The sequence below is a fragment of the Amphiprion ocellaris genome, chromosome 24 (assembly GCF_022539595.1).
Source record: "Amphiprion ocellaris isolate individual 3 ecotype Okinawa chromosome 24, ASM2253959v1, whole genome shotgun sequence".
Classification (NCBI taxonomy): domain Eukaryota; kingdom Metazoa; phylum Chordata; class Actinopteri; family Pomacentridae; genus Amphiprion; species Amphiprion ocellaris.
Window position 1 is genome coordinate 16,115,226 of NC_072789.1, and position 18,365 is coordinate 16,133,590.

An 18,365-nucleotide genomic window follows, 5' to 3' on the forward strand; every position below is an offset into this window, starting at 1 on the left:
GGAACGTCCCCTTTCCTTTGCCCACCCCTCTGTTGACGCGATCCCATGATATAGCAGGCCTGGACATCACCTGCCCAAATCTTGACACCACTCGAGACCAAAGTGCCTGTGCAAAAGAACAGTCCCACATGACGTGCACAACTGATTCATTGTCCGTGCAACCCACTCTTGGACATGCAGGAGATCTCGCCAACCCATGCCGGTGCATGATTTCGTGCACTGGCAAGCACCTGTGGAGACACAGCCAGTTGAGATCCTTGAGCCCACTGTCAAGTGCACGTGGCTGTATCTCCCTCCACGTGCTTGGTGACACCCCAATCACTGGAGGTGCAGACACTCTTTCCCTAACCTCATTATACAGGGCTCTGTGATCAAGCCTCACTGCTCCCACCAAAGCCTCTGGATGGGCTTTCAGCCACCTTGCAGCATGCTGGTAGTGCCAGGGCTGCTGCTCCACCCGTGGTGCCAAGTTGTCCCACACCATCAGCCCTCTCGCCTGATAGGCAAAAAACAGCCGCAGGAAGTAGCCTGATGGGTGCACTGTTGGGCCTGACAACTGAGCACACAAGAAAGACACAAAAATACAGTCCAGCTTCAATGGCAAGTGTGGTACGTCCCTTCCCCCTGCGTCGATCCTAGCCATCATACGGGCCCTTGACAAATATTCATACCTGCCACCCCACAGGAAATCAAAGACCAGTCGCATCAGTGGCCGTCTCATACTCACTGGAAGTGGGAAAACGTACGCCAAATATAAAAGTGATGGCAGTACATCCGCCTTCAGCACAAGGACCTTCCCCACAAAAGTCAGGAATCTGCCCTTCCACAACGAGAGCTTCCTCTGGACCTTCGCAAGGCGCTCAGTCCAGTTTGAGGTAGCACTGTTGGCTGTCTCAAAATGAACCCCTAGGATCTTCAGAGGGCCAGGGCAGTGAGCAAGGCCCCCCGGTACGTCCGTCCGCCCTCTCCACCGGCCGAAGAACTTAACCGAGGACTTGGCAAAGTTCAGGCTCGCCCCTGCTACCTGCCCAAAGTCCTGTATGACCCGCAACGACCTGATCAGACATTCATCACTGTCCAGCAGCAACGTGGTGTCGTCCGCATACTGAGACAGCTTCACCCTCGTGCCCCCACTGCCTGGCACCAAAAGCCCTCTGATCCCCTGGTCTGCACGAATGGTCGCCCCAAGGGGTTCTATGTACAAAATATACAGCAGAGGAGAGAGCGGGCACCCCTGCCTCACCCCAGAATGTACCCTGAAAACCTTCCCCAGGTGACCATTAACTGTCACCATGCTCCTCACCTCTGCATACAAAATCTGCAACCACCCCACAAAAACCTGGCTAAAACCCATTCGCTCAAGCACCCTAAACATGAAACCTCGGTGGACCCTGTCAAAAGCCTTCTGCTGGTCAAGAGCTACTGCCATCAGTGGCAGGTTACGGTCCTCTGACCAAGCAATCGCATCCCGGACAAGCTGGAGATTCCACCTCACCGAGCGCCCCTTCACCCCACATGTCTGGTCCACGTGAACCACATGCGGTAGCGCCGCGCTGAGTCGGACCGCAAGGACTTTTGCTAAAAGTTTGTAGTCCACACACAGCATAGTCAGTGGACGCCAGTTCCCCAGATCTGTGCGGTCCCCTTTTTTGTATAAGAGGGAGATAACCCCTGTTGCCAACGATTCTCCCATTGTGCCAGTGTGTAGCACCTCAGTTAAAACTTCCAATATTATCGGCCCCAGCACATCCCAGAAAACAACGTAAAACTCCACCGGAAGCCCATCAATGCCGGGGACCGTCTTTTTTCTCATTCGACGGAGCACTGCCTCCAGTTCATCGAGTGAGAGCGGGGCCTCCATAGCCTGTGCTATATCGGGTGGCACCCGCTGAGTGAGCAGGCTCAAAAACCTCTCCCCCGCCTCCTCATCAACCTCCCTCTCCTCAAAGAAAACGCGATAATGGTCAGTGGTGACACTCGCCATTTCACCTGCCTCTTGAGTGAGCCGTCCCTGTCCATCTCTGACTGCAGTCATTACCTGTCTCTCCCTGTTAGCCCGAATAGAGCTGAATAAAGCCCCCGAGCATGCCTCTGACTTTTCAACCAGGTCCCTCCTTGACCGCGCCAGATATGCACGAGCATCGTGCTCATAAAACTCCCTGAGCCGAGCCTTCAGAGAGTTACAAACCTGTAGGTCTATCTCACCCCCGCAGTTACCCCTAGCATATTCCAGCTCAAGCTGTTGCTGCAAGTGAGACACCCTTCTCCTTACCTGCCTCTTCCTGGTCTTACAGTAATGCAGGCAAAAGCATCGAATGCGATCCTTTGCTGCTTCCCACCATTCAGTAAGCCCAGAGCACATAGGTCGAAGGCCCAAAAGACCCTGGAAAAACGACAAAAATTGTTCTCTAAAAACAGCCTCTTCCAACACACTAATATTAAGTCGCCAGTATCCAGGCCCAAAATGTGGCATAGGCGAGCTTACCCGAAACAGTAGCCCATGATGGTCAGTAAAAAAGACAGGGAACACCCGACCCTCCAACAAACTTAAAGACCTTGAGAAAAACACATAGTCTAGACGCTTGACTACCCCACGCGAGTTATGCCACGTGGGTCCGTCTGCCTTCGGTCGGACTGCCTTACCCCCATCCACCAGGCCATGTCCTTCCAGTAGCAGTGATATGTACTGCTTCCGAGTCATGCCTGTTCCCCCCAAATCAACATTAAAATCACCCCCGACAATGACCTGCCTGTTTGTAACGAGGTGCGGCTCCATGAGCCCGAAAACCTCCTCCCGCTCTGCTGGAGTTTGTGGCCCATACACCACAATGACCCTCAGCTTCAGTGACCCCCATGACACATCAGCACCCAGAACCCTCCCCTGAGAAATGATCACAACATTTTCCACTTTCACAGTACTTGACCCAAACAAAATCCCAACCCCAGTAGAGTGGACCCCCCCAACACTCCAGACTGAGGGTCCCCGTCCCCACTCCCGTGAAAAAATTACCTTGTCTCTGACATCCCGTAAGTGGACCTCTTGCAAGAAACAAAAATCAGGCCGAAGGGAGCCCACATAATCAAAGACAACCCTCCTTTTAACAGGGTCCCTCATGCCCCTCACATTCAACGACAGTACATTAAAAGAACTCATCTTGAAAATTCAAAAAATTAATCTCCAAACAAAACCCAGACCCCTTCCTATGGATCATACAAGTTCTCGCTGTCCATCTGCTCTGCCCAGGAAAAAGGCATGGCGTTCGGCGAGGACGACGGTCTGTTCGGTCCCTCATATGCATCCTCCCCCAAAGGTGAAGGTACCATGAGAAGATCTGGAGTCAGTTCAAGCTCCAGTTCAAAATCAGGCATGAGCGGGTCCCCCACAACAGCCTGAGTCTGTCCCTCATTCCCCCCTTCCCCGTCCCTCTCCACACTGTTTCCCACCTCCATTCGACCCTCTACAACCCCTGCTACTCCTTCTAATTCCTGGTCGGGCCCCGCCCCCTCCCGGCCCGCAATCTTCAACCCTCCATTCTCGACTGTTCCTTCACCCCTTGACCTCTTGCTATGCATGCCCTTTTCAGCAGGAGGACCCACTTCAAAGGCCTGTGATCCTCTACGCGCCCCATGCTTGGCCTCGGGTAAAGCTGGGACAGGGGCACCCACAGAGGAAACCACCTGGAGGCCGACCGAGGTCGATGGGCCCTCCCCGTGGTCCCCCGCAGGAACAGGTATGACGTTTCCTCCACCTGCAGCACTCTCTCCACCTTCGGCCGGGCCAGCCCCCGTTGGAGGTCCATTTGGCACATCCTGCACTGTGCCAGCCAATCCAAAGCCTTTGTTGACCCTCGAGGATCCCTCTGGCTTCCCACCTCTGGCGACTTCAGCAAAAGTCTTTACACGCTTTGGGCAGTCACGGTAGAGATGCCCCAAGCCACTGCATCCATGACAGGCCCTTGGTGCGCCACAGTCCTTCGCCTCATGTCCTCCTTGCCCACAGAACCGGCAACGGTCTCCGGCACATGTTGCTTCCACGTGGCCCGACTGTCGACATCGACGGCAAAATGCAGGTTGCCGAGAGTAATACAGGAAGCCCCTGTCACTGCCCAAGTTGAAAAAAGCGGGCGGGTGCTTCAGGCCATTAGGCCCTTCTGGATCAGCCTTTAAAAGCACCTGGAACTGCCGCCGACCAGTCCAAAACCCCATGGGATCCTTCACATACCTGGCCGCCGTCACCACCTCTCCGTATTGACTCAGAAACGAAGCCAATTGCAGGTCAGTGACGAACGGGTTGTACATGTGCACCGTGATCAGTCTGAAGTTCGGCCGGTCCAGGTTCCAAATCTTGTACTTGGCAAGGGGCATTGCTGCTGCTGCAGTCCTGCATTTCTCAGCTGCTTGTCCGTAAATTTCCTCCCCTCTCAGCGTGACATCAAAGGCCTTGTCTTGCTGATTCCACTGGATGCAGTAGACATCTTCCACCTTGAGATGAAGAAGCCCCATGACGACATTCTTGCAGAACCAAGCACGGGACGATGCATCTTCCTCTGTTGAAGCCACTTGGAAACGCAGAGTGTATCTCAGCCCAACCCTTGGGATCAGCTGCTCCGATGCGGCCTTCGTGGCCATCCTCGCAGTGTGAAACAGTATCCGCTCAGCAGTGACTGTCGTGAAGCCAGATACTACACTTGATCTTAGCCAAAAGGCCGAGAAGCGATGAGCCCTGACTTTTCGCTGCCGGGGCCCAACCCCCTGGCGCAGTTCTCGCTTGTGCTGGTGCACTGTTTTCACCGGGCTGCACAAGTGGTTCCTGCTTGGCGACTCCGCCCACAAGCTCCACTGAGCACTGCCCAAACATTTGCGGCGGCTGATGTGGAGTGATCCGACACCGTGGGAGCTCGGTGATACTCAGAAGCGGGCCACCCACAGGTCCGCAGGACGTCTGGCCACATTTTCCGGCCACTTCACTCAATTCAACTGAGTCAAGAAAGAACGTTTCAAATGTAGCTTTCACACAGGATAGCTGTCGTGAGCAACGCTGTCCTCCAGGAACAACCACTGCTAGGGTACGGACAAGGAATTTGCAAGAATGATGCTTGCTTTGCTGTGCGCAACGTGACACGAGGCTGCCTTGTCCTGTACTGTGCTGCATTTGAGGAGCCATTTTCCGCTCTCACCGGTCTCGCCATCGTGTTTCCAGAATTGTGTGGCTGTGTGTGTTCTCAGTGCCGATGGTGGAACGGCCACGAGCCACCAACATGCTACTTTTGCACTTCCACCCATTGTGAGACCATAGTGTGACCGAAAGCTCACCGTGCGACCCTTCTGTTCTTTCTCCAACTCGCTGAAACCCGTGCGGAAAAATCTGACTTGGACAGTGTGACTGAAGACCTTTGCCGTCCGCAGCCAAGAGGAAAACCACTCTCTCTTCAAACTGAGTTGCGTAAGCATGACGACGCCACAGAAGCAGCTCCTGCGCTGCTGGCTTCGTTTGACAGCTTTGGGGGTCACTGCCCAATCTGCCAGAGCGTTGTTGTTTGCTTGTTGTATTTCTATTCTACAAGGCCGGAGAAGGGTGCACCGTTCCTGGCGGCACTGCAGTGCCAGGTCGATGCGTGGAGTGAAAGGAGCAAGCCCCTCTTTCAGCTCCCGGTGCTAAAAATCCGTTTAATATATAGTCCTCACGTTGGAGAACATATCAGATATTAAACTGATAAGAACAGATTTTTTTTTTTTTTTTTTTAAATTAAATAATACATACAACAGAACTTGCACAAGCAATACAAGACATCAATCATAACACAACTTCTCATTCAGTGCACACATCAAGCACAGGAAACCAAAAATTACAACTGTAGATGCAAAGAAAAACTCATACCCCCCCCCAAAAAAAAAAACGTCCCAACTGGAACAACACAGACAGTTGCTCAATAAGTTATCACTACACACCAGGCCATAGGCAAAAAAAATAAACATAACAACTGTTAACAATTTTCAAAACATCCCTCATTTCCACACCCCAAACCCTCATCCCACCAACCCCAATCCCCCTTTCCACCTCTCCAGAGCTGCATGCATTCCCCACCTCAGTATATCACTGTCAATCTTCCCACGAAGCTCCGCCACCAGCTTGTTCATTACCCCTTGCACACCGATGACCCTGTGCTTCTTGACAAGTTCCTGTCTTGCCCACCACAAGTTCCTTTTTGTTAGGCTAGTAATCAGCCATACAAGGAACGTCCCCTTTCCTTTGCCCACCCCTCTGTTGACGCGATCCCATGATATAGCAGGCCTCGACATCACCTGCCCGAATCTTGACACCACTCGAGACCAAAGTGCCTGTGCAAAAGAACAGTCCCACATGATGTGCACAACTGATTCATTGTCCGTGCAACCCTCTCTTGGACATGCAGGAGATCTCGCCAACCCATGCCGGTGCATGATTTCGTGCACTGGCAAGCACCTGTGGAGACACAGCCAGTTGAGATCCTTGAGCCCATTGTCAAGTGCACGTGGCTGTATCTCCCTCCACGTGCTTGGTGACACCCCAATCACTGGAGGTGCAGACACTCTTTCCCTAACCTCATTATACAGGGCTCTGTGATCAAGCCTCACTGCTCCCACCAAAGCCTCTGGATGGGCTTTCAGCCACCTTGCAGCATGCTGGTAGTGCCAGGGCTGCTGCTCCACCCGTGGTGCCAAGTTGTCCCACACCATCAGCCCTCTCGCCTGATAGGCAAAAAACAGCCGCAGGAAGTAGCCTGATGGGTGCACTGTTGGGCCTGACAACTGAGCACACAAGAAAGACACAAAAATACAGTCCAGCTTCAATGGCAAGTGTGGTACGTCCCTTCCCCCTGCGTCGATCCTGGCCATCATGCGGGCCCTTGACAAATATTCATACCTGCCACCCCACAGGAAATCAAAGACCAGTCGCATCAGTGGCCGTCTCATACTCACTGGAAGTGGGAAAACGTACGCCAAATATAAAAGTGATGGCAGTACATCCGCCTTCAGCACAAGGACCTTCCCCACAAAAGTCAGGAATCTGCCCTTCCACAACGAGAGCTTCCTCTGGACCTTCGCAAGGCGCTCAGTCCAGTTTGAGGTAGCGCAGTTGGCTGTCTCAAAATGAACCCCTAGGATCTTCAGAGGGCCAGGGCAGTGAGCAAGGCCCCCCGGTACGTCCGTCCGCCCTCTCCACCGGCCGAAGAACTTAACCGAGGACTTGGCAAAGTTCAGGCTCGCCCCTGCTACCTGCCCAAAGTCCTGTATGACCCGCAACGACCTGATCAGACATTCATCACTGTCCAGCAGCAACGTGGTGTCGTCCGCATACTGAGACAGCTTCACCCTCGTGCCCCCACTGCCTGGCACCAAAAGCCCTCTGATCCCCTGGTCTGCACGAATGGCCGCCCCAAGGGGTTCTATGTACAAAATATACAGCAGAGGAGAGAGCGGGCACCCCTGCCTCACCCCAGAATGTACCCTGAAAACCTTCCCCAGGTGACCATTAACTGTCACCATGCTCCTCACCTCTGCATACAAAATCTGCAACCACCCCACAAAAACCTGGCTAAAACCCATTCGCTCAAGCACCCTAAACATGAAACCTCGGTGGACCCTGTCAAAAGCCTTCTGCTGGTCAAGAGCTACTGCCATCAGTGGCAGGTTACGGTCCTCTGACCAAGCAATCGCATCCCGGACAAGCTGGAGATTCCACCTCACCGAGCGCCCCTTCACCCCACATGTCTGGTCCACGTGAACCACATGCGGTAGCGCCGCGCTGAGTCGGACCGCAAGGACTTTTGCTAAAAGTTTGTAGTCCACACACAGCATAGTCAGTGGACGCCAGTTCCCCAGATCTGTGCGGTCCCCTTTCTTGTATAAGAGGGAGATAACCCCTGTTGCCAATGATTCTCCCATTGTGCCAGTGTGTAGCACCTCAGTTAAAACTTCCAATATTATCGGCCCCAGCACATCCCAGAAAACAACGTAAAACTCCACCGGAAGCCCATCAATGCCGGGGACCGTCTTTTTTCTCATTCGACGGAGCACTGCCTCCAGTTCATCGAGTGAGAGCGGGGCCTCCATAGCCTGTGCTATATCGGGTGGCACCCGCTGAGTGAGCAGGCTCAAAAACCTCTCCCCCGCCTCCTCATCAACCTCCCTCTCCTCAAAGAAAACGCGATAATGGTCAGTGGTGACACTCGCCATTTCACCTGCCTCTTGAGTGAGCCGTCCCTGTCCATCTCTGACTGCAGTCATTACCTGTCTCTCCCTGTTAGCCCGAATAGAGCTGAATAAAGCCCGCGAGCATGCCTCTGACTTTTCAACCAGGTCCCTCCTTGACCGCGCCAGATATGCACGAGCACCGTGCTCATAAAACTCCCTGAGCCGAGCCTTCAGAGAGTTACAAACCTGTAGGTCTATCTCACCCCCGCAGTTACCCTTAGCATATTCCAGCTCAAGCTGTCGCTGCAAGTGAGACACCCTTCTCCTTACCTGCCTCTTCCTGGTCTTACAGTAATGCAGGCAAAAGCATCGAATGCGATCCTTTGCTGCTTCCCACCATTCAGTAAGCCCAGAGCACATAGGTCGAAGGCCCAAAAGACCCTGGAAAAATGACAAAAATTGTTCTCTATAAACAGCCTCTTCCAACACACTAATATTAAGTCGCCAGTATCCAGGCCCGAAATGTGGCATAGGCGAGCTTACCCGAAACAGTAGCCCATGATGGTCAGTAAAAAAGATGGGGAACACCCGACCCTCCAACAAACTTAAAGACCTTGAGAAAAACACATAGTCCAGACGCTTGACTACCCCACGCGAGTTATGCCACGTGGGTCCGTCTGCCTTCGGTCGGACTGCCTTACCCCCATCCACCAGGCCATGTCCTTCCAGTAGCAGTGATATGAACTGCTTCCGAGTCCTGCCTGTTCCCCCCAACTCAACATTAAAATCACCCCCGACAATGACCTGCCTGTTTGTAACAAGGTGCGGCTCCATGAGCCCGAAAACCTCCTCCCGCTCTGCTGGAGTTTGTGGCCCATACACCACAATGACCCTCAGCTTCAGTGACCCCCATGACACATCAGCACCCAAAACCCTCCCCTGAGAAATGATCACAACATTTTCTACTTTCACAGTACTTGACCCAAACAAAATCCCAACCCCAGTAGAGTGGACCCCCCCAACACTCCAGACTGAGGGTCCCCGTCCCCACTCCCGTGAAAAAATTACCTTGTCTCTGACATCCCGTAAGTGGACCTCTTGCAAGAAACAAAAATCAGGCCGAAGGGAGCCCACATAATCAAAGACAACCCTCCTTTTAACAGGGTCCCTCATGCCCCTCACATTCAACGACAGTACATTAAAAGAACTCATCTTGAAAATTCAAAAAATTAATCTCCAAACAAAACCCAGACCCCTTCCTATGGATCATACAAGTTCTCGCTGTCCATCTGCTCTGCCCAGGAAAAAGGCATGGCGTTCGGCGAGGACGACGGTCTGTTCGGTCCCTCATATGCATCCTCCCCCAAAGGTGAAGGTACCATGAGAAGATCTGGAGTCAGTTCAAGCTCCAGTTCAAAATCAGGCATGAGCGGGTCCCCCACAACAGCCTGAGTCTGTCCCTCATTCCCCCCTTCCCCGTCCCTCTCCACACTGTTTCCCACCTCCATTCGACCCTCTACAACCCCTGCTACTCCTTCTAATTCCTGGTCGGGCCCCGCCCCCTCCCGGCCCGCAATCTTCAACCCTCCATTCTCGACTGTTCCTTCACCCCTTGACCTCTTGCTATGCATGCCCTTTTCAGCAGGAGGACCCACTTCAAAGGCCTGTGATCCTCTACGCGCCCCATGCTTGGCCTCGGGTAAAGCTGGGACAGGGGCACCCACAGAGGAAACCACCTGGAGGCCGACCGAGGTCGATGGGCCCTCCCCGTGGTCCCCCGCAGGAACAGGTATGACGTTTCCTCCACCTGCAGCACTCTCTCCACCTTCGGCCGGGCCAGCCCCCGTTGGAGGTCCATTTGGCACATCCTGCACTGTGCCAGCCAATCCAAAGCCTTTGTTGACCCTCGAGGATCCCTCTGGCTTCCCACCTCTGGCGACTTCAGCAAAAGTCTTTACACGCTTTGGGCAGTCACGGTAGAGATGCCCCAAGCCACTGCATCCATGACAGGCCCTTGGTGCGCCACAGTCCTTCGCCTCATGTCCTCCTTGCCCACAGAACCGGCAACGGTCTCCGGCACATGTTGCTTCCACGTGGCCCGACTGTCGACATCGACGGCAAAATGCAGGTTGCCGAGAGTAATACAGGAAGCCCCTGTCACTGCCCAAGTTGAAAAAAGCGGGCGGGTGCTTCAGGCCATTAGGCCCTTCTGGATCAGCCTTTAAAAGCACCTGGAACTGCCGCCGACCAGTCCAAAACCCCATGGGATCCTTCACATACCTGGCCGCCGTCACCACCTCACCGTATTGACTCAGAAACGAAGCCAATTGCAGGTCAGTGACGAAGGGGTTGTACATGTGCACCGTGATCAGTCTGAAGTTCGGCCGGTCCAGGTTCCAAATCTTGTACTTGGCAAGGGGCATTGCTGCTGCTGCGTTCCTGCATTTCTCAGCTGCTCGTCCATAAACTTCCTCCCCTCTCAGCGTGACATCAAAGGCCTTGTCCTGCTGGTTCCACTGGATGCAGTAGACATCTTCCACCTTGAGACGAAGAAGCCCCATGATGACATTCTTGCAGAACCAAGCACGGGATGATGCATCTTCCTCTGTTGAAGCCACTTGGAAACGCAGAGTATATCTCAGCCCAACCCTCGGGATCAGCTGCTCCGATGCGGCCTCCGTGGCCATCCTCGCAGTGTGAAACAGTATCCGCTCAGCAGTGACTGTCGTGAAGCCAGATACTACACTTGATCTTAGCCAAAAGGCCGAGAAGCGATGAGCCCTGACTTTTCGCTGCCGGGGCCCAACCCCCTGGCGCAGTTCTCGCTTGTGCTGGTGCACTGTTTTCACCGGGCTGCACAAGTGGTTCCTGCTTGGCGACTCCGCCCACAAGCTCCACTGAGCACTGCCCAAACATTTGCGGCGGCTGATGTGGAGTGATCCGACACTGTGGGAGCTCGGTGATACTCAGAAGCGGGCCACCCACAGGTCCGCAGGACGTCTGGCCACATTTTCCGGCCACTTCACTCAATTCAACTGAGTCAAGAAGAGCTTTCACACAGGATAGCTGTCGTGAGCAACGCTGTCCTCAAGGAACAACCACTGCTAGGGTACGGACAAGGAATTTGCAAGAATGATGCTTGCTTTGCTGTGCGCAACGTGACACGAGGCTGCCTTGTCCTGTACTGTGCTGCATTTGAGGAGCCATTTTCCGCTCTCACCGGTCTCGCCATCGTGTTTCCAGAATTGTGTGGCTGTGTGTGTTCTCAGTGCCGATGGTGGAACGGCCACGAGCCACCAACATGCTACTTTTGCACTTCCACCCATTGTGAGACCATAGTGTGACCAAAAGCTCACCGTGCGACCCTTCTGTTCTTTCTCCAACTCGCTGAAACCCGTGCGGAAAAATCTGACTTGGACAGTGTGACTGAAGACCTTTGCCGTCCGCAGCCAAGAGGAAAACCACTCTCTCTTCAAACTGAGTTGCGTAAGCATGACGACGCCACAGAAGCAGCTCCTGCGCTGCTGGCTTCGTTTGACAGCTTTGGGGGTCACTGCCCAATCTGCCAGAGCGTTGTTGTTTGCTTGTTGTATTTCTATTCTACAAGGCCGGAGAAGGGTGCACCGTTCCTGGCGGCACTGCAGTGCCAGGTCGATGCGTGGAGTGAAAGGAGCAAGCCCCTCTTTCAGCTCCCGGTGCTAAAAATCCGTTTAATATATAGTCCTCACGTTGGAGAACATATCAGATATTAAACTGATAAGAACAGATTTTTTTTTTTTTTTTTTTAAATTAAATAATACATACAACAGAGCTTGCACAAGCAATACAAGACATCAATCATAACACAACTTCTCATTCAGTGCACACATCAAGCACAGGAAACCAAAAATTACAACTGTAGATGCAAAGAAAAACTCATACCCCCCCCCAAAAAAAAAAAAAAAAAAAAAAACGTCCCAACTGGAACAACACAGACAGTTGCTCAATAAATTATCACTACACACCAGGCCATAGGCAAAAAAAATAAACATAACAACTGTTAACAATTTTCAAAACATCCCTCATTTCCACACCCCAAACCCTCATCCCACCAACCCCAATCCCCCTTTCCACCTCTCCAGAGCTGCATGCATTCCCCACCTCAGTATATCACTGTCAATCTTCCCACGAAGCTCCGCCACCAGCTTGTTCATTACCCCTTGCACACCGATGACCCTGTGCTTCTTGACAAGTTCCTGTCTTGCCCACCACAAGTTCCTTTTTGTTAGGCTAGTAATCAGCCATACAAGGAACGTCCCCTTTCCTTTGCCCACCCCTCTGTTGACGCGATCCCATGATATAGCAGGCCTGGACATCACCTGCCCGAATCTTGACACCACTCGAGACCAAAGTGCCTGTGCAAAAGAACAGTCCCACATGATGTGCACAACTGATTCATTGTCCGTGCAACCCTCTCTTGGACATGCAGGAGATCTCGCCAACCCATGCCGGTGCATGATTTCGTGCACTGGCAAGCACCTGTGGAGACACAGCCAGTTGAGATCCTTGAGCCCATTGTCAAGTGCACGTGGCTGTATCTCCCTCCACGTGCTTGGTGACACCCCAATCACTGGAGGTGCAGACACTCTTTCCCTAACCTCATTATACAGGGCTCTGTGATCAAGCCTCACTGCTCCCACCAAAGCCTCTGGATGGGCTTTCAGCCACCTTGCAGCATGCTGGTAGTGCCAGGGCTGCTGCTCCACCCGTGGTGCCAAGTTGTCCCACACCATCAGCCCTCTCGCCTGATAGGCAAAAAACAGCCGCAGGAAGTAGCCTGCTGGGTGCACTGTTGGGCCTGACAACTGAGCACACAAGAAAGACACAAAAATACAGTCCAGCTTCAATGGCAAGTGTGGTACGTCCCTTCCCCCTGCGTCGATCCTAGCCATCATACGGGCCCTTGACAAATATTCATACCTGCCACCCCACAGGAAATCAAAGACCAGTCGCATCAGTGGCCGTCTCATACTCACTGGAAGTGGGAAAACGTACGCCAAATATAAAAGTGATGGCAGTACATCCGCCTTCAGCACAAGGACCTTCCCCACAAAAGTCAGGAATCTGCCCTTCCACAACGAGAGCTTCCTCTGGACCTTCGCAAGGCGCTCAGTCCAGTTTGAGGTAGCGCAGTTGGCTGTCTCAAAATGAACCCCTAGGATCTTCAGAGGGCCAGGGCAGTGAGCAAGGCCCCCCGGTACGTCCGTCCGCCCTCTCCACCGGCCGAAGAACTTAACCGAGGACTTGGCAAAGTTCAGGCTCGCCCCTGCTACCTGCCCAAAGTCCTGTATGACCCGCAACGACCTGATCAGACATTCATCACTGTCCAGCAGCAACGTGGTGTCGTCCGCATACTGAGACAGCTTCACCCTCGTGCCCCCACTGCCTGGCACCAAAAGCCCTCTGATCCCCTGGTCTGCACGAATGGCCGCCCCAAGGGGTTCTATGTACAAAATATACAGCAGAGGAGAGAGTGGGCACCCCTGCCTCACCCCAGTATGTACCCTGAAAACCTTCCCCAGGTGACCATTAACTGTCACCATGCTCCTCACCTCTGCATACAAAATCTGCAACCACCCCACAAAAACCTGGCTAAAACCCATTCGCTCAAGCACCCTAAACATGAAACCTCGGTGGACCCTGTCAAAAGCCTTCTGCTGGTCAAGAGCTACTGCCATCAGTGGCAGGTTACGGTCCTCTGACCAAGCAATCGCATCCCGGACAAGCTGGAGATTCCACCTCACCGAGCGCCCCTTCACCCCACATGTCTGGTCCACGTGAACCACATGCGGTAGCGCCGCGCTGAGTCGGACCGCAAGGACTTTTGCTAAAAGTTTGTAGTCCACACACAGCATAGTCAGTGGACGCCAGTTCCCCAGATCTGTGCGGTCCCCTTTCTTGTATAAGAGGGAGATAACCCCTGTTGCCAATGATTCTCCCATTGTGCCAGTGTGTAGCACCTCAGTTAAAACTTCCAATATTATCGGCCCCAGCACATCCCAGAAAACAACGTAAAACTCCACCGGAAGCCCATCAATGCCGGGGACCGTCTTTTTTCTCATTCGACGGAGCACTGCCTCCAGTTCATCGAGTGAGAGCGGGGCCTCCATAGCCTGTGCTATATCGGGTGGCACCCGCTGAGTGAGCAGGCTCAAAAACCTCTCCCCCGCCTCCTCATCAACCTCCCTCTCCTCAAAGAAAACGCGATAATGGTCAGTGGTGACACTCGCCATTTCACCTGCCTCTTGAGTGAGCCGTCCCTGTCCATCTCTGACTGCAGTCATTACCTGTCTCTCCCTGTTAGCCCGAATAGAGCTGAATAAAGCCCCCGAGCATGCCTCTGACTTTTCAACCAGGTCCCTCCTTGACCGCGCCAGATATGCACGAGCATCGTGCTCATAAAACTCCCTGAGCCGAGCCTTCAGAGAGTTACAAACCTGTAGGTCTATCTCACCCCCGCAGTTACCCCTAGCATATTCCAGCTCAAGCTGTTGCTGCAAGTGAGACACCCTTCTCCTTACCTGCCTCTTCCTGGTCTTACAGTAATGCAGGCAAAAGCATCGAATGCGATCCTTTGCTGCTTCCCACCATTCAGTAAGCCCAGAGCACATAGGTCGAAGGCCCAAAAGACCCTGGAAAAACGACAAAAATTGTTCTCTAAAAACAGCCTCTTCCAACACACTAATATTAAGTCGCCAGTATCCAGGCCCAAAATGTGGCATAGGCGAGCTTACCCGAAACAGTAGCCCATGATGGTCAGTAAAAAAGACAGGGAACACCCGACCCTCCAACAAACTTAAAGACCTTGAGAAAAACACATAGTCTAGACGCTTGACTACCCCACGCGAGTTATGCCACGTGGGTCCGTCTGCCTTCGGTCGGACTGCCTTACCCCCATCCACCAGGCCATGTCCTTCCAGTAGCAGTGATATGTACTGCTTCCGAGTCATGCCTGTTCCCCCCAAATCAACATTAAAATCACCCCCGACAATGACCTGCCTGTTTGTAACGAGGTGCGGCTCCATGAGCCCGAAAACCTCCTCCCGCTCTGCTGGAGTTTGTGGCCCATACACCACAATGACCCTCAGCTTCAGTGACCCCCATGACACATCAGCACCCAGAACCCTCCCCTGAGAAATGATCACAACATTTTCCACTTTCACAGTACTTGACCCAAACAAAATCCCAACCCCAGTAGAGTGGACCCCCCCAACACTCCAGACTGAGGGTCCCCGTCCCCACTCCCGTGAAAAAATTACCTTGTCTCTGACATCCCGTAAGTGGACCTCTTGCAAGAAACAAAAATCAGGCCGAAGGGAGCCCACATAATCAAAGACAACCCTCCTTTTAACAGGGTCCCTCATGCCCCTCACATTCAACGACAGTACATTAAAAGAACTCATCTTGAAAATTCAAAAAATTAATCTCCAAACAAAACCCAGACCCCTTCCTATGGATCATACAAGTTCTCGCTGTCCATCTGCTCTGCCCAGGAAAAAGGCATGGCGTTCGGCGAGGACGACGGTCTGTTCGGTCCCTCATATGCATCCTCCCCCAAAGGTGAAGGTACCATGAGAAGATCTGGAGTCAGTTCAAGCTCCAGTTCAAAACCAGGCATGAGCGGGTCCCCCACAACAGCCTGAGTCTGTCCCTCATTCCCCCCTTCCCCGTCCCTCTCCACACTGTTTCCCACCTCCATTCGACCCTCTACAACCCCTGCTACTCCTTCTAATTCCTGGTCGGGCCCCGCCCCCTCCCGGCCCGCAATCTTCAACCCTCCATTCTCGACTGTTCCTTCACCCCTTGACCTCTTGCTATGCATGCCCTTTTCAGCAGGAGGACCCGCTTCAAAGGCCTGTGATCCTCGACGTGCCCCATGCTTGGCCTCGGGTAAGGCTGGGGACAGGGGTACCTAACAGAGGAAACCACCTGGAGGCCGACCGAGGTCGATGAGCCCTCCCCGTGGTCCCCCGCAGGAACAGGTATGACGTTTCCTCCACCTGCAGCACTCTCTCCACCTTCGGCCGGGCCAGCCCCCGTTGGAGGTCCATTTGGCACATCCTGCACTGTGCCAGCCAATCCAAAGCCTTTGTTGACCCTCGAGGATCCCTCTGGCTTCCCACCTCTGGCGACTTCAGCAAAAGTCTTTACACGCTTTGGGCAGTCACGGTAGAGATGCCCCAAGCCACTGCATCCATGACAGGCCCTTGGTGCGCCACAGTCCTTCGCCTCATGTCCTCCTTGCCCACAGAACCGGCAACGGTCTCCGGCACATGTTGCTTCCACGTGGCCCTGACTGTCGACATCGACGGCAAAATGCAGGTTGCCGAGAGTAATACAGGAAGCCCCTGTCACTGCCCAAGTTGAAAAAAGCGGGCGGATGCTTCAGGCCATTAGGCCCTTCTGGATCAGCCTTTAAAAGCACCTGGAACTGCCGCCGACCAGTCCAAAATCCCATGGGATCCTTCACATACCTGGCCGCCGTCACCACCTCTCCGTATTGACTCAGAAACGAAGCCAATTGCAGGTCAGTGACGAACGGGTTGTACATGTGCACCGTGATCAGTCTGAAGTTCGGCCGGTCCAGGTTCCAAATCTTGTACTTGGCAAGGGGCATTGCTGCTGCTGCAGTCCTGCATTTCTCAGCTGCTTGTCCGTAAATTTCCTCCCCTCTCAGCGTGACATCAAAGGCCTTGTCTTGCTGATTCCACTGGATGCAGTAGACATCTTCCACCTTGAGATGAAGAAGCCCCATGACGACATTCTTGCAGAACCAAGCACGGGACGATGCATCTTCCTCTGTTGAAGCCACTTGGAAACGCAGAGTGTATCTCAGCCCAACCCTTGGGATCAGCTGCTCCGATGCGGCCTTCGTGGCCATCCTCGCAGTGTGAAAAACGGTATCCGCTCAGCAGTGACTGTCGTGAATCCAGATACTACACTTGATCTTAGCCAAAAGGCCGAGAAGCGATGAGCCCTGACTTTTCGCTGCCGGGGCCCAACCCCCTGGCGCAGTTCTCGCTTGTGCTGGTGCACTGTTTTCACCGGGCTGCACAAGTGGTTCCTGCTTGGCGACTCCGCCCACAAGCTCCACTGAGCACTGCCCAAACATTTGCGGCGGCTGATGTGGAGTGATCCGACACTGTGGGAGCTCGGTGATACTCAGAAGCGGGCCACCCACAGGTCCGCAGGACGTCTGGCCACATTTTCCGGCCACTTCACTCAATTCAACTGAGTCAAGAAAGAACGTTTCAAATGTAGCTTTCACACAGGATAGCTGTCGTGAGCAACGCTGTCCTCAAGGAACAACCACTGCTAGGGTACGGACAAGGAATTTGCAAGAATGATGCTTGCTTTGCTGTGCGCAACGTGACACGAGGCTGCCTTGTCCTGTACTGTGCTGCATTTGAGGAGCCATTTTCCGCTCTCACCGGTCCTCGCCATCGTGTTTCCAGAATTGTGTGGCTGTGTGTGTTCTCAGTGCCGATGGTGGAACGGCCACGAGCCACCAACATGCTACTTTTGCACTTCCACCCATTGTGAGACCATAGTGTGACCAAAAGCTCACCGTGCGACCCTTCTGTTCTTTCTCCAACTCGCTGAAACCCGTGCGGAAAAATCTGACTTGGACAGTGTGACTGAAGACCTTTGCCGTCCGCAGCCAAGAGGAAAACCACTCTCTCTTCAAACTGAGTTGCGTAAGCATGACGACGCCACAGAAGCAGCTCCTGCGCTGCTGGCTTCGTTTGACAGCTTTGGGGGTCACTGCCCAATCTGCCAGAGCGTTGTTGTTTGCTTGTTGTATTTCTATTCTACAAGGCCGGAGAAGGGTGCACCGTTCCTGGCGGCACTGCAGTGCCAGGTCGATGCATGGAGTGAAAGGAGCAAGCCCCTCTTTCAGCTCCCGGTGCTAAAAATCCGTTTAATATATAGTCCTCACATTGGAGAACATATCAGATATTAAACTGATAAGAACAGATTTTTTATTTTTTTTTTTTAAATAAATAATACATACAACAGAACTTGCACAAGCAATACAAGACATCAATCATAACACAACTTCTCATTCAGTGCACACATCAAGCACAGGAAACCAAAAATTACAACTGTAGATGCAAAGAAAAACTCATACCCCCCCCCAAAAAAAAAAA

At 53.1% G+C, this 18,365-nt stretch overlaps 3 non-coding genes and 3 pseudogenes across 3 annotated transcripts; all 6 read right to left on the reverse strand.

Annotated features, from left to right (window-relative positions):
• Nucleotides 1-4,641: 4,641 nt before the first annotated feature.
• Nucleotides 4,642-4,718, reverse strand: LOC111570097 (U2 spliceosomal RNA; annotated as a pseudogene).
• An 852-nt stretch (nt 4,719-5,570) lies between these two features.
• Nucleotides 5,571-5,757, reverse strand: LOC111584228 (U2 spliceosomal RNA). Its single transcript, XR_002747614.2, has one exon. It is a non-coding gene; the product is annotated as a U2 spliceosomal RNA (small nuclear RNA).
• A 5,117-nt stretch (nt 5,758-10,874) lies between these two features.
• LOC111584133 (U2 spliceosomal RNA) lies at nt 10,875-10,951 on the reverse strand (annotated as a pseudogene).
• Nucleotides 10,952-11,788: 837 nt separating this feature from the next.
• Nucleotides 11,789-11,975, reverse strand: LOC111587108 (U2 spliceosomal RNA). The gene has a single exon (XR_002748051.2). It is a non-coding gene; the product is annotated as a U2 spliceosomal RNA (small nuclear RNA).
• A 5,134-nt stretch (nt 11,976-17,109) lies between these two features.
• On the reverse strand, nt 17,110-17,186 carry LOC129348357 (U2 spliceosomal RNA; annotated as a pseudogene).
• Nucleotides 17,187-18,039: 853 nt separating this feature from the next.
• On the reverse strand, nt 18,040-18,222 carry LOC111567028 (U2 spliceosomal RNA). The gene has a single exon (XR_002746049.2). It is a non-coding gene; the product is annotated as a U2 spliceosomal RNA (small nuclear RNA).
• Between the last annotated feature and the right edge of the window lie 143 nt (nt 18,223-18,365).